Below are 14449 nucleotides of genomic sequence, written 5' to 3' on the forward strand. Positions count from 1 at the left end.
TTAATTAGGGAATACACCAGCATATCATTTTAAAACATTTTTTTTTCTTTATATTTTTGACAAACGCAGTAAAAGTTTTTGGGAAGTATCCAATTAACAAAACAGACGAAACAGTAATTATTGCTGTGCTGTTCACGTTATTTTGATGCATTTCTGCCAGAGGCGAGCAGTTTTTCTTCTGATTGTTACCCACATCAACAGATTAAACCTAGCATACTTTGTTACAGGAGGTGTGCCCAGGGTCTATATCAAATTTTCTTTATAACTGGAGGCGTGCACAATCTGCATAATTTGCTTTCGTGCGATTATACAACATTTCTGGAGAAAAAATGGCTAAATTAGAAGTAATTATGCAAATTGCCAGTTTTGCACAAAATGCATCTGTGTGTCCATTTTGGATGCAAATATGAGTTCACACAATTGCTGCTAACACCAGCCGCTTGCTTTCTGGTTGTTCTTGTGATTTCTAGTTGTTCACGCAGTTCTTGTGTGTGTTCGCTGGACTTTTGTGCAAATTATGCAAATTAATGCAACATGGTGTAATAGCAAGGCTTCAGGAATTTCACACACCAAGCATAACACAAAGTTACTAAAATTAGGCGAGACTATGCCAACGAAATGAAAATTTCACCGGAGTCTTTTTATAACCGATGACCAGGTAAAGAAGTTACATTTCGTTGTTCCGCATGCAAATTGAGCTTCCCTAGGTATACTGAAACTCTGGCTTGGATCTAGCCTGCCTGGACCTACATTGGGTCATCCTGCTGTAAAATGATCCCTTTGACTTTGTAACTGATCAAACCAAAAAAACAAGTTAAAAAAAAAACGAGGTCTATAGATAGGGGAATTAATGCCTATTAAGGAGTGTTCGGATGTTCAGATCTATTTAGAGAAGAAAAGAGTGCATGAGAGAGAGTGAGTGTGTGTCCCTAAACACTTATACAATAGTTGGCACCCAGCCGGGGCAGGTGCAGCGCTCACAGGTGCAAGTTGCGTGTCAACATTTCTAAAATAGAGTCCTAAGTACTAGTTAGTGCATACTCAGGAGCTTAATGTAATTATTTGGAGATATCACTGGATTTTAGAAAAAAGATCCATCTATATATATATATATATATATATATATATATATATATATATATATATATATATATATATATATATATATATATCTATATATCTATATATCTATATATCTATATCTATATATATATATATATATACTAGCATACCCGTCGCGCGTTGCTGCGATCTCAGAAGAAAGGTAATTCCAGGAAACTCGTTATAACATTAAATTTACATTGTGTCATGTTTATTGAAACATTCATTTTAATATGGAAAACATTTCAAAGTGTCGTTTTAATTCTATTTATTTATCCGAGTGCTTGTGGATACACAATATTTTTTGTTTTTCAGTCTGGTGAGTACACGAATAAATCAGAAGGTTTTCCGACGTGTGAGCTGGCCACATACAGTTGTCCATGTGAGAATCACGGATTCCCTAAATCTAGTCCACACACTTGCAGCGATTGTCCTTGTGCTTTGTTGATGGTCATTGCAAAAGCGAGTCGCACCGGAAACTGTAAAGGTTTGAATTCAAAAGGCATATCTGTTGGGATCATTGGAATACGTGGCAACGGTACATCTTCCCCCTTGAATTTCCCATTCAAAATTGTAGCTTAGATGACATTGTTCATCATCTTTTTCACCGAAAGTCTTGTACCGTTGCAAAGTCGTGGTGGATTGATGTTTCGGAGAAGAATGATCGGCATGCCAATTTTCAATGTTAAAATGTGTGGTGGCATACCTGGCAAATCCAGTGAATTCAAGATTTCCGTTGGGTAATTGACAACTTTGTCTTTATTCATCACAGTATCGATGGACTTATATGTTGTCGCTTCGCCTGGTATTCCGTAAATGGAAAAATTCAGTATTCGAAAGCTTATGAGGGCCCTGCAGGGCCTATTTACGAAAGATTATGAGGGCCCTGGGGGGCCGATATTTCAAAAAGTTATGCCAGAAACCTTTGTGGGAGTGTACTCAACAACTTCCCAAAGTTTCATGGCGATCAGTATTCGAAAGCTTATGAGGGCCCTGGGGGGCCGTTTTTCGAAAGATTATGAGGACCCCGGGGGGCCGATATTTCAAAAAGTTATGCCAGAAACCTTCGCGGGAGTGTACTCAACAACTTCCCAAAGTTTCATGGCGATCGGATGAATGGTGTAGTAATGCATAAAGGACAAAAGGACAGACAGACAGACATACATATAATATATATATATTATTGATTAACCCTGTAGGCATCTGTTCATTCATTCGCATGCTTAGCATACTCCTGCCACCTAGTGTTGGTCTCAGACATGTGCAAGTTGTTTTTCTTCTGAGATGATTCCTCAGTCACAAGATGCAGTTTTCATTCCTCCTCGTGCTGCACATTGTGCATGGGCACCAACTCCATGGTACTTTCCTCACAGCACGAGTGAGGCTGTATGGAGTGTGAATGAGAGAATTTGGCTCATTAGCGCTATGTATAATGAAGTGCCTTCTAGTAAAGAGATCTGCAGCAAAGCACAGGTATCCAGCACTACACACTACAAACAGATGTTTGCAGGGTAAGTAGCATTTTCAGTTCATAGCATGTGTGGCTGTAGATACACATGCTGTGCACAGACTGTAAAGCAGTGCCCTCCCGGCCGCGCAGGCAAGTGTGTAGATAATGCACAGTGGAATCATAGTCTTAATACTGCTTGGCCAAATAAGGCTTGTTGCCTCGTCAATATATCCAGACACTTTTTCAGTAAACGTGTGGGATTGACTATGTGGCCACTTTCCAAAGATCAGTTATGGGGATGATGCTAAAGAAGGCAACAGTGGCCAGTTTTTGACCAGTATTGTGCTCCCTAAGCGGAGTCTGAAGTACCCTTCCGACCTTGATGTAACAAGGTTGAATACATTTGACAATCCACCTGGCTATGCCAGCTTTTGAAAGACAAATAGTTGGTCAGATTGGCACAATGGTTTGGTCCTGGTTATCTAGTGTGGAGGGACCTTTGGACATCTAAAGTGTGTGATGCTCTTTCTTCTGCAAAATCTGGCTGCGAGAAGAACACTGGTAGTGCTTAATTTGTAAAAAGTAAAAAAAAAAAAAAAAAGTGCCAGGTCCCTTGTAAGGAGGTCACTGCACCTTAGACCACCCATTGCACCCGGCAGCGCTGCAAATGCTGCGCTGTAACACTTTTACAGGTGTGACAGTTCAGACTGTTCAATGCCACCCAAAGCTGTAACGGTGGCTCAGGCAGCAGGAATGAGTCATTTTTAATGTATATTGAATTATTAAACATCCGTTATTGTGCTCATCTCAAAATTAGACAAACAGCGCCACCATGTGGTGGGGTGTCATAGGTGAGGAGTGCCGGAAACCACTGGCTCAAATTTAGAACTGACCACTGGAGTTCTACGGTTTGACAGAGATGGAAGAGTGATACTACCTTAGGAAGGAACTTCTGGTTGGCCTCCCCTCTCTTTTTCTGATTCTACATAGTCAAGCACGCTTCCTGGCTAGCTGCGAACACCCCACCCCCATCTTAGCTGTAATGGAAGAGGCCAGGACGGCTGACTCCGGAACACAGGGGCTCAGGGTTCGATCCCCGGCTCCGGCGGCAGGTCAGCCCGGCACCATGCGACTCTGGGCGATCGCTCGCTTAATATTCCCGACCGCCCCCAGCGCCTAGAGACCCTTACGGGTGATTGTTCGCGCTTTACAAATACTGGATTTACATTGTAACCGGTCCTGTCTAGTCTACCGGCTTCAAAGTGACCCAGTACACTGCTCTCTGCTCCTTTTCTGAAGCAAGCAAACCAATCAACTAAGTACAACACCGAACCGTGCATAGCAAGAACTGGTGCAAGCCATTGGACCACCAAATCCCGCCCCAACAACCCACAATGGCCAATGGAGGCCGGCTCCTACGGTCAATAACACCATCTAGACACAAATCCCATGGAAATAAGTCACTGCATTCAGTCCCCAGCAACCCTTTCCCCAATGGGTGCCGCCCCTTTAGGGGGCGCACAGCCATTCTGGGGGATTGACAAACTTGCCTGCATGCCAGTTTCTCAAGAAGGACGATAGGGATGGGGCAGAGTCAGTCAAATTTCCTGACCATGTTTTATAGTAGGAATATGTTGTAAAGTTTCCACTTAGCTTTTTGACTCCAGTTTCAGTGCAGGAACAATGTATAGTTTGTTCGACGGCGCGAGATGTCGTCATCAAGTCCCTGGCATTACTCAGAAGAATAAAGTCTACAGCAAACTTTGTAGTGTTGGCACCGACTGCAGTTTTAGGGAAGAGAGTGAGGGTGTGTCACCGTGAACAATGCCCACTCCCTGCCAAGAAGCACCTTGGCATGACCTTTTTTTCTGTAAACAGCTGGTCCCCGCGTTCACTTTCTTCATTCGTGTGTTTCTTCCAGACAGGTGTGAGACCTGCCCACCCACCTGGCAGACTCCAAGGGTTCCCATTACCAGCCATCAGCACCATGACAGGCACTCACATGCGCATTCTGACCGGAGAGGGCATCGAGGCGCTAGGTACAGGAGGAGGAACTGAAGAAAAGACAGACAAAAGAAGGGGTGGGGGGTTACAAACACTGAATCCGAAGCCAGTGACTCCCCACCATGTTCATTCAGCCTGCCAGGTTCTCTCCCTTTGCAAAATATCGCATTTTGAATGTATTTTTCTGATATTTTTTTCCAGAACTAACTGGATTATACTGTCGCAACCAGAAACAAAAGTAACAGTGGAGATTTCCAAAAGTTTCCCCACCCAACGAAAACACTCGCATTGGGACCTGATAGGACCCACTGCCCATTACCAGCCTGAACGTTTGCGGTTCTACCGAACAAGCGCTAACGCATGCAATATTAATAAAGTCTGTAATGACCATGGACCCTATTTGTTGCATTCACATTTTTGCTTTTTTTTTTACTTTAAACTTTAATCAATTTAAAATAATACCGGGATGGTTCCTGCTTGCACGAGAGTGGTGCGAATTTGACGCTAAACCAGCAGTGCGTGGGGGCAGTTAACTACTCACGAAGTCCATTCAAGCGCCTAGAAGACAGAGGTCTTCAGACTCGAGACCCGAATCGGAAACACTAATAATTCAGGCCACGCAGCCCTGCCCTCTTCGCGGCGTTGAGCGTCATCAAGCGAGCGAGGAGAGCGGGTTGAAGCAACGAGTACAGCTCCAGGCGCTGGAACAGCGTCGTGTAAACGACACGGCGTCGCGATCGTGAGGTACTCACACAGATTATCAATGGTACATCTAGAAATACCTGCGCACAAAGACCATGTGAGTAGAAAAAACGACCTGCAGCTTTTTGGAGCAAAGGCTTAAAAAATGTGTCTTGTGATAGGCTATTTAATTAGCGCCTAGATTCGTAGTGCAGGCGCTCGACTCACTGACCTGAACTCACCCATGCATGGCGCCCTGCCAGACTCGGGTGGCATCTTCTTGGCATCACCTGGCAGGCTGTGGGTTTGCACCTGGGGCAGGTAAGTCCTTGGGAGATGCTGGCAGCCGCGTGAGCCCCCCGAGGCACCGCCTGGACCTAGCCTGGCCTCCCTCGTGGTGGACGGGTCCGCACAGTGAGGCACCCCTCGGTACCGCGGGCTGATGTCAGCATCTGCACGGCAGGCACCCCGGAAGTGCACTGGTGAAATCACACGCTGACTCACCAGCATTCTGCTCATACCAGCACACACACACACCTGCAATGGCATGATGGGGGTGCGTGCACGTGCGCGCGGACAGGATCTCACCGACTGGAAGGGAGAGCGTGAACCCGGATACCCGAGAGCAGGGCTCAAGTCCTATCAAAAGAAGTGGGGGGACGGACAATATGCAAATTACCCCATGACGTCACGTACTGAACGTGTCCCGGTGTCTGAAAATGACACCGGGACAGATTCAGCTTCTTTCTGTGGGACCCAGTTTCTTTGCGGGCTGGGCGGCGTCCACCCTGTGAAAGGAGTGGAGGGACGCCGTCCACCCGCGTGGACCCCCGACTCGAGCCCTGCCCGAGAGGGTGTGAAAGGTGGTAGGGCAGGTTAATGCTCACGCTGCGGCTGCAGAGATCGTGAAAGGGTCCGCTTGCGGCGAGATGGCCTCTTTCTCAGCCTCCTGGTCACAAGGTCACATGTTAGTCAGATCACTCAGCGCATTCAGGTGCCTGTTGCGGAGACCTGCGTGCCAACTATGGGTCTCAATGACGGCCGCACTGAGCCCATTCCAGGCACGGTACCATGCTTGTGTATCTGCATTACAAAACACAGCCAAGCGTTTTTATTACTTATTGCATACGCCATACCTGTGCAACTCCCCTGGACACCTTCTTGGGCCCGGGTCATAAATCTTTATCGTACAGTATGGCACATTGGGTATCACACAGTCTCAGTTGGACATCGTAAATCACCGTAAATCATAGGGTATTATAAATCATTCGGCCGCATTCGGTCATTATTTTGTTGTCATAGATCACTCTGCCTGAGCATCATAAATCAGCAGCCTTAAATCATGGGTCGAGTGCCGTCTCCGTTTGCTATCCTGATTTTTTGCCGGGCGTACTCACCCTGCCGTGAGGCATCCCAGAGTGAGTGGCCTTCCTTCTACACACCGGCCTGTCGGTGTGTTTCCATAACCAAACCAATACACCTTTTGTTTCCGTCAGCTCTGCGACGCTGCTGATCCTTAGGTGTGGGTGGGTGGGACTCGAAAATTGTTGGCGCCGCTCCCCCAGCTCACTGATGTAAAAGTGAGGTGCCCCAGGGGGAGCGCCGCCTTATATCACCCCTTCCACTTTTCCCATTGTTCTTGGAAGGGGAGCGGGGGCCTCAGGCACGTTTCATGATGCAGCGTTACCCAACGGCGTAAACCAGATCCGTTCCTTGTTGGGCTCTGGCGGCCACTATGAGACTGGCGCTTGAGGCCCCCTTTGGGGGCGGCCTTTGCTAGATCCAATCCTAAGAATATGGCACCCTGGGCCGATCGATCAATCAACCGTTTATAAAGTGCGACAAATCACCCGTGGGGGTCTCGAGGCGCTGGAGAAGTCGGCTGCTGCGTGGTGGGCTCCAGTCAAACATCCAGGTCCTGAGCTCTTTCCTCAATTGCTGGAGTGATGGAGTCCTGAGGCGCAGGGTGCTAATGCACCAGAGCATCATGGGATGACAAGGATCCCAGCTCAGTAGGTTCAGCTCTTGCTGCAGCAACCTGTCTAACATTCTTTTCGCAGGTTTGAGCACGGACGGGGCTCACTAGTCCTTCCAAAATTGACAAAATGGTTTATGTTACTAGCCTGAATGCCAGTGCCTCAACTACCACTATCTAGAAGACACTACATCGAACAGGTAAGTATACAACGTACTCAAGATCGTCACTGTACATTAAACACTGAGCCTATATTAAACACTTCTTCTTGACCCTTTTCGCCCTGTGTCAATTAGACCTATAGTGATGTCCATGTAAGTGTATTTAGATGTAGTCGCGGCTATGTAATAGTGTGTTGAAGTGACAGCTATGCAATAGTGTGTCAATGTGGCGGCGAGTATTGAATAGGTGGCTATGCAGTGGTTTGTCGATGTAGCGGTGAGTGTTGAAGAGGTGGCTATGCAGTAGTTTGTTGATGTAGCGGCGAGTGTTGAAGAGGAGGCTATGCAGTGGTTTGTCGATATAGCAGCAAATGTGGTAGAGGTGGCTATGCAATAGTTAGTCAATGTAGTGGAAAGTGTTGAAAAGGTTGCTATGCGATAGTCGATGTAGCTGCGAGTGTTGAAGAGGTGGCTATGCAATAGGGTGTTGAAGTAGTGTCCATGCAATAGTGTGTCGATGTAGTGGCGAGTGTTGAAGTTCGGGCTATGCAATGGTGTGTCGATATTGCGGCGAGTGTTGAAGTGGCACCTATGCAATAGTATGTTGATGTAGTGGCGAGTGTCCATGAAGTGGTATCCATGTAAGAGTATGTTCATGAAGTGGTGCCTATAAAATAGTATGTTGATGTAGTGGCGAATGTTGACGTCGTACCCATACAATGGTAATATTGATGTAGGGGCGAATGTCAATTTGTTGGTGAACAGCAAAACACATAAGATGATGGACGGAATGTTGCACAATGGCAAAACATTCACCCCCAGTCACAGATCTGGGTTTAATCCATCGTTATTTTGCTCACCAAGCCACCCCAGTTCAGACATGGCCATATGCAAATCAGTCTTGACCCTGTTCCTCATGGGAACAGTCCAACCCGAACTGCCAAGCCATGTCTTCCCTGGACCTGAATCAAGCATCCTAGGACCGGTTTCTGGCTATCAGCCATCATCAGCCAGGATAGCTTGACTCCAGTGGCTTAGTGAGCACGGGACCCACGTCTGGGCATACCCTTCCCACATAGGGTGAACAGCAAAACACACAAGATGATGGACGGAATGTTGCACAATGGCAAAACATTCACCCCCAGTCACAGATCTGGGTTTAATCCATCGTTATTTTGCTCACCAAGCCACCCCAGTTCAGACATGGCCATATGCAAATCAGTCTTGACCCTGTGCCTCATGGGAACAGTCCAGCCCGAACTGCCAAGCCATGTCTTCCCTGGACCGGAATCAAGCATCCTAGGACCGGTTTCTGGCTATCAGCCAGGATAGCTTGACTCCAGTGGCATTTATTGGTGGCCATGAAGTGATGTCCTTGTAACAGTATCGATGTAGTGGCACCTATGCAATATTATGTTGAGGTAGTGGTGCATGTCCATGTAACTGTATGTCGATATAGTGGAGAGTGTCCATGACGTGGTACCAATGAAATGGTATGTCAATGTAGTGGCGAGTGTCCATGATGCGGTCCCTTTGCAATGGTATTTTGAAGTGGTGTCAATGAAGTGAGTTTCATATAATTGTATGACACTCCAGTAGTGACTGTCAACACAGTGATGTCTAGGTTTGGTATGTTGATTTAGCGTGTAGCAATGAATTTTGAAGTAGTGGAGTTTGAGCCGTGCTATACTAATGTAGTGGGGAGTGTAAATGCTACTGGCTATATGAGTGTAAATGATACTGGCTACGTAGTGATATGTGGGTGTAGTGAATTTGATACTGGTGTCAATGTAAACATATGTTGATGTAGTTTATTTAGTTAGCAGTAGCAAGCGTCGATGTAGTGGGGTTTATGCATTAATATGTCATTGCAGCTGATTCACAGATATGGTCAGTGTCGGTGCAACGGTGTCCTATGTAAGCCTTACATAAGGTAATATGAATGTAGTGGATTCAATGTGGTGGGTGTCGATGCAATGGTGTCTACGTAGTAGTATGTTGATGTGTTGGATTCCATGTGGTCAACATCAATGCAAGGGTGTCTACGTAGAGGAATATTGGCCTAGTGTATTCGATGTGGTGAACGTCATTGCAATGGTATCTACCTAAAGGAATATCAATATGTGGATTTGATGTAGTGGGTGTCGATGCAATGGTGTCTACGTAGTAGTATGTTGATGTGTTGGATTCCATGTGGTGAACATCAATACAAGGGTGTCTATGTAATCGAATATCAGTGTAGTGGATTTGATGTGGTGAACGTCATTGGAATGGTGTCTACCTAATGCAATTTTGATGTAGTGCATTCAAGGCATTGATGCAAAAGTGTCTATGTGGTGAGTGTTGATGCAGTGATGCCTATGTAATGGTAGGTCAGTGTAGCTGATTCAATGTGGGGAGTAGTGATGCAATGGTGGCTATGGAATAGAATATTGTTGCAGTGGTTTGATGTGGCGAGTGGTGAGTGGTGAGTGGTGATGCAATGGCATCTACATAATGGCATGTCTGTGTAGCCGATTCACTGTGGTCAGTGTGAATACAATGGTATCTATGTAATGGTATGTTGTAGTGGATTTGATGTGGTGAATGTCGATGCAGTGGTGTCTACCTACTGGTATGCAGTTGTCATGAATTCAATGTGGTTTGTGTCGCTGCAATGGTATATACCTGATGGTATGTCGATGTCGTGGATTCACTGCATTGTTAAAATCACCACCACTAAACTGTGCTGTAGTGTCTCCATTTTAGAAAGTGCCCACATGCTGTCCTTCAGACATGTCATAGCTCATCAACATACATGACCGTGGTTTACTAGTGAGCAAGGAATACTATGGCCAGGATATCGAAACAGAAATAGCGATCAGCAACCGGTATGAACTCGGACTGCGGTTACTTAGAGGACGCGGACGGGTGGTAAGTGGATGGATAATGATGGGTCGATCTGGGTGGTAGGCGGACAGTCGTAGGATGCACACAGATGCTAATCAGCCTCCTGGCTCCTACTTTTTTGTTGCTGTGTCTATGGATCTCTTTCATAGCAAACTTGTCTGCCCAGCTCCTAGAGACAGGCTGGTTTATGGTGGCCACTCAAGGAGTGGTTAATATTTCTGGGTGAAATGCCAGGAGCAGGGAAGTACTGACAAAGAGTAATGCCTGTGACTGTTTGGGGGTGCTACCTGGGCCAAAGAATGCACAAAGAGTGGAAGCAGAATGAGGAACACCCTGCAACGTCCTCGTCATTTTTCATACCAGGGGATTATTAATTCCTCTTCTCGCATGAAGAGGTGACCGGTGCTTAAAATGGCAGAACCTGTTGGCGTGGATTACCTGCACTTCTTTAATTTGAGATTTTCTGAGAAGGAAATAGGTCCTCTGGCATAAAGTGCCTGCACTTCAGTTTTTCCATTCCACGCACCAGTGGTGACGGAAGCCTGAGTGGCACAGGAGGAGATCGAGAGACCCCCCCAACAGATCAAGACGTCTACAGTGCTAAAGCCCAACATGTTCTGGACTCTTCCCCTGCAATCCTAGCATTCCACAGGACCCATCTGTCTAGAAATCTCAAACTTGCCTAAAAACTAGAACAGCTTTGTGTCTCAAGCAGCATCAACAACTGGCTCACAGCCAGAAATTCTTTCAGGTGTACGAGTGACTTCACATGTCATACGGGTGAGTGACTTTGCAGATCGTACGGACAGGTGTACGAGTGACTTCACAGATCATACGGGTGAGTGACTTTGCAGATCATATGGACAGGTGTACGAGTGGCTTCACAGATCATAGGGGTGAGTGACTTTGCAGATCGTACGGACAGGTGTGCGAGTGACTTCACAGACCATACGGGTGAGTGACTTTGCAGATCATATGGACAGGTGTACGAGTGGCTTCACAGATCATAGGGGTGAGTGACTTTGCAGATCGTACGGACAGGTGTGCGAGTGACTTCACAGACCATACGGGTGAGTGACTTTGCAGATCATATGGACAGGTGTACGAGTGACTTCACAGATCATAGGGGTGAGTGACTTTGCAGATCGTACGGACAGGTGTGCGAGTGACTTCACAGATCATATGGGTGAGTGACTTTGCAGATCATATGGACAGGTGTGAGAGTGACTTTACAGATCATATGGACAGGTGTGAGAGTGACTTCACAGATCATACGGGTGAGTGACTTTGCAGATCCTATGGACAGGTGTGAGAGTGACTTCACAGATCATACGGGTGAGTGACTTCACAGATCATACGGGTGAGTGACTTCACAGATCATACGGGTGAGTGACTTCACAGATCATACGGGTGAGTGACTTTGCATATCGTACGGACAGGTGTGCGAGTGACTTCACAGATCATACGGGTGAGTGACTTTGCAGATCATATGGACAGGTGTGAGAGTGACTTTACAGATCATATGGACAGGTGTGAGAGTGACTTCACAGATCATACGGGTGAGTGACTTTGCAGATCCTATGGACAGGTGTGAGAGTGACTTCACAGATCATACGGGTGAGTGACTTCACAGATCATACGGGTGAGTGACTTTGCAGATCGTACGGACAGGTGTGTGAGTGACTTCACAGATCATACGAGTGAGTGACTTTGCAGATCATATGGACAGGTATGAGAGTGACTTTACAGATCATATGGACAGGTGTGAGAGGGACTTCACAGATCATACGGGTGAGTGACTTTGCAGATCCTATGGACAGGTGTGAGAGTGACTTCACAGATCATACGGACGGGTGAGTGACTTTGCAGATCATATGGACAGGTGTGAGAGTGACTTTACAGATCATATGGACAGGTGTGAGAGTGACTTCACAGATCATACGGACGGGTGAGTGACTTTGCAGATCCTATGGACAGGTGTGAGAGTGACTTCACAGATCATACGGGTGAGTGACTTCACAGATCATACGGGTGAGTGACTTTGCAGATCGTACGGACAGGTGTGCGAGTGACTTCACAGATCATACGAGTGAGTGACTTTGCAGATCATATGGACAGGTGTGAGAGTGACTTTACAGATCATATGGACAGGTGTGAGAGTGACTTCACAGATCATACGGACGGGTGAGTGACTTTGCAGATCATATGGACAGGTGTGAGAGTGACTTCACAGATCATACGGGTGAGTGACTTCACAGATCATACGAGTGAGTGACTTTGCAGATCATATGGACAGGTGTGAGAGTGACTTTACAGATCATATGGACAGGTGTGAGAGTGACTTGACAGATCATACGGGTGAGTGACTTTGCAGATCCTATGGACAGGTGTGAGAGTGACTTCACAGATCATACGGACGGGTGAGTGACTTTGCAGATCATATGGACAGGTGTGAGTGACTTTACAGATCATATGTTCAGGTGTGAGTGACTTCACAGATCATACGGGTGAGTGACTTTGCAGACCATATGGACAGGTGTACGGATGACTTCACAGATCATATGGGTGAGTAACTTTGCAGATCATATGGACAGGTGTGAGAGTGACTTTACAGATCATATGGACAGGTGTGAGTGACTTCACAGATCATACGGGTGAGTGACTTTGCAGATCGTACGGACAGGAGTACGAGTGACTTCACAGATCATACGGGTGAGTGACTGCAGATCGTACAGACAGGTGTACGAGTGACTTCACAGATCATAAGGGTGAGTGACATTGCAGATCATATGGACAGGTGTACGAGTGACTTTACAGATCGTTTTGGCTGGTGTATGAGTGATGTCATAGATCGAACAGACAGGTGTACACGTGACTTCGTAGATAGTACAGACAGGTGTACAAGTGACGTTGCACATCGTACAGACAGGTGTACAAGTGACTTCAGAGATAGCAAGAACACGTGTACAAGTTAATTTATTTTTATTTATTTAAATAGTTTTATATAGCGCTAGCTAGACCCGGAGGTATCAGAGCGCTTTACATGAGAATCAACAATGTAACAGAAAAAGTTTAACAATTACACAATAAATCCCATAAAAATAGGCAATACAATTAGGAGAGGAGAGAAAGGAGAGAGAAAAGTAGTGGAGGGGGCAGGGGAGGTGAGAAAGGGAGGATAAGGGAAGAGACAATACAGAGAGACGAAAAGAAGTCTGTCAAAAGACAGACTGGGTAGGTGATGACCAAGGAGGGAATCCACGGCCCATCTCCCCTATAGCTAAACCAGGTAGCTCCATCGGGCATCAGACAAAAAAGTTCAGTCTCAATACATTGAGAGAGGGGAGAAGGAGAGACATAAATAGAGGGAGGATGCAGGAGGAGACGACAGGAGGGACAAAAGGAAGTGCATCAATGTGGTTTAACAGTATAACAGAAAAAGATCAACAATTACACATTACATCAAACAATCAGCAATACATTAGGAGAGGAGAGAAAAGAGAGAGAAAAGAAGTGGGGGGTAGGGGAGGTGAGAAAGTGAGGATAAGGGAAGAGACAACCGTAGAGACGAGAGGAAGTCTGTCTAAAGACCGACTGGGTAGGTGACGACCAAGGAGGGAATCCACGGTCCATCTCCCCTATAGCTAAACCAGGTAGCTCCATTAGGCATCAAACAAAGTAGTTCGGTCTGAAGTGTCGAGGGAAGAGGTTCGCAGAAAAACAGGATGGGAGGGAGATACGGCAGAAAGACGAAGGACAGTCTGCCCAAAGACCGGCTGGGTAGGTGACGGTCGAGGGGGAAATCCCAAAACCCATCTCCTCTATAGCTATCAGGTAGCTCCACCGGGCTTTGGCCAAATAGCTAGATCTCAATGGGAAACATGGAGGGAAGGTGAGAAAGGGAGGATAAGGGATGAGACAAAAAGGAGAGACTAAATGAAATCTGTATAAAGGCCGACTGGGTAGGTGACGACCAAGGAGGGAATCCACGGCCCATCTCCCCTATAACTAAACCAGGTAGCTCCATCGGGCATCAGACAAAATAGTTCAGTCTCAATACATTGATAGAGGAGAGAAGGAGAGATATGAATAGAGGGAGGAAGCGGGAAGAGACAAAAGGAGGTATGGCTAAAGACCGACTGGGTAGGTGACGTCCAAGGAGGGAATCCTCTGCCTGTCTCCCCTATA

At 46.4% G+C, this 14449-nt stretch overlaps 1 protein-coding gene across 4 annotated transcripts in view; it reads right to left on the bottom strand.

The window, feature by feature from the left end:
• Window positions 1–14449, bottom strand: part of ARHGEF15 (Rho guanine nucleotide exchange factor 15) — a 415996-nt gene that overhangs the window by 157869 nt on the left and 243678 nt on the right. The window contains exon 1 of one of the 4 annotated variants that reach the window (XM_078670674.1): window positions 5469–5692. The exons of the other annotated variants lie outside the window; for them this stretch is intronic. The gene's annotated coding sequence lies outside the window, so the exon portion shown is untranslated. Of the gene's footprint in view, window positions 1–5468; window positions 5693–14449 lie in introns of those variants that run through there. 4 annotated transcript variants of the gene reach the window in all.

Source organism: Lissotriton helveticus, chromosome 12 (assembly GCF_964261635.1).
Source record: "Lissotriton helveticus chromosome 12, aLisHel1.1, whole genome shotgun sequence".
NCBI classification, from domain to species: domain Eukaryota; kingdom Metazoa; phylum Chordata; class Amphibia; order Caudata; family Salamandridae; genus Lissotriton; species Lissotriton helveticus.